Source organism: Babylonia areolata, chromosome 33, assembly GCF_041734735.1.
Source record: "Babylonia areolata isolate BAREFJ2019XMU chromosome 33, ASM4173473v1, whole genome shotgun sequence".
Classification (NCBI taxonomy): domain Eukaryota; kingdom Metazoa; phylum Mollusca; class Gastropoda; order Neogastropoda; family Buccinidae; genus Babylonia; species Babylonia areolata.
This window is the reverse complement of record NC_134908.1, coordinates 4,702,668-4,704,990: the sequence shown is the minus strand read 5'-3', so window position 1 is coordinate 4,704,990 and position 2,323 is coordinate 4,702,668.

Genomic DNA, 2,323 nt, shown 5'->3' with positions numbered 1-2,323 from the left:
TATGTAGACGCGACAGGCTCAAACATGTCAATGGATTATTTCAATGAAAACAAATATCTGGTTAATTTGACGCTGTCCAAGTGCTCCCTTCATAATATTTCAATCACAAAGCTTGCAAACCTGAAATATTTAGATATTGCCAATAATAACCTAAGAATTTTCAACATAACAGTTTTTCTTGAACTTCGAAATTTAAGAGTTCTTCACTTACAACACAATCCTTTTCGAACAATGAACAGTGAAGCAAAAAAGGACGTCCATTATGAATTGACACGAGTGGATGTATCAAAAACATATCTGAATATCTTTTTCAACAATTTATCCTTTCATTTGCCTGATGTGCAGTTTTTGAATGTGTCATTCTGTGCTATTGAAACTATCGGACCAGTGGGTTTTAAAAATATGCCACATCTCAAAGAGCTGGATATAAAGGAGAATAGAGTTACTGACTTCCCTTCAGATCTGTTTTCATCCTGTGATCATCTGGATCGTATCTTTTCGTCAAACTACAGATTTTGCTGTATGGATTTATTTCCCAAACACTCTGGTAACATTAACTGTTTGGCACCACACACTGTACTCCCTTCGTGTACAGCACTGCTACCAACTGAACTGTACAGAATTTTCTTCTGGTTGATTGGCGTTTCTGCCATGATAGGCAATATTGTGTGTTTGATGACTTCACACGCTGTGAAAAAAATTATTGGAAGCAGTTCCATCAGTGCTGTTGTCCATCTTCAGTTTGCTGATATGTGTATGGGAAGTCACGTCAGCATTATTGTGACAGCAGACAATATATTTTACGGAAAGTACATCCAGATTGAAAAAGCATGGACAAATGGTGAAATCTGCAAGCTGGCTGGGTTTCTTTTCTTTCTGTCAAGTACAGTTTCAGAACTGGTTATTTGGTTAATCACTTTGTATCACATTATTGTACTTTGTTTTCCGAAAGGTGGAAAGACATTACGTTTTTCATCTACAGGCTGTGTGTGGATTGTTGGAATTTTGTTGGCAACAATTCCATTTCTCCCTGGACTATCTCACTGGGGCCTCCAGGGTCAGTCTGGTCTCTGTCGTCTGGCTTTATTTAATCACTTTCACTCTGGACATTACTTCAAGTGGTTTACAGTTATTGTGACTGTCAATTTTATTTTATGTGTGATGATTGTAGCTGGGCAAACACTCATCTATAAAGAAATACCAAAGTACAGAACAACTCTCAATCCAGCAGAGACACCATTGCATTCTTCAGTGCATGTTATGAGAAAAGTGGCTGTTACAGATGCTGCTTCCTGGCTGGCGTTCGGACTGGTGACGATGATGAGTTCTCATGGTGTTACTGGTTTCGATACGATCCATGACACCATGGTTGTGTTCGTGTTGCCTTTCAACTCTGCTCTCAACCCACTTCTCTACATGTGGGCGGTCAACTCACAATGGCGACATCAGCAGCAAGAAGAGAAATTAATCCAGGTGTTAAAAGCAAGGCTTGCCCAAACAAGAAATAAAAACTGATTTAGAAAAAATGTTCAGTAAGTGCATGGATGTACACCAAGAGAGACAGACAGACAGACAGACAGACTGAGACACACACACTGACACACAGACACATACACTCACAGACACAGACACAGAATCACACACAGACACACACACGCGCACGCGCACGCACGCACGCATGCATACACGCACGCACACACGCATGCATGCACACACACAGACATACAGAGAGAGAGAGGCTCATACCCAGACTCAGACTTAGACTCAGAATCGAATGATTTATTCAGCAAAGGCAGCTGTTCAATACGAGCATGGGAGAGAGAGACAGACAGACAGACAGAGACAGACACAGACAGACAGACAGAGACAGACAGACAGACAGATGCACATGGTGTGCGGTATGTTTATGAGGCGTTTCCAAAGGATTGATACATTACTCTGATTTATTTCATTACCATGTTGATTAAATCATGCACATCTGTGTAATATGATGTCGACATCTTAAACGTGATCTTTTGAGATTTTAGAAGCTTTGATAAGATCAGTAGTTTTCTGCTTTGGTTTCTAATATTCAGGGAACGATTCCAAAGGCAATCACCAGACATAAATGAAGCGATATTACTGTCAGTAAATAATAATAATAATAATAATAATAATAATAATAATAAAATAATAATAATTATGATAGTATTTATATAGCGCTGAATCTTGTGCAGAGACAAATCAAAGTCATTCACACACATGCATAACTCTAAAACTGAAGAAACTGAAGACAAGGAAGAGGCAGGGGAGGGAGACTATCTTGTGAAGAGGTGGGTTTTAA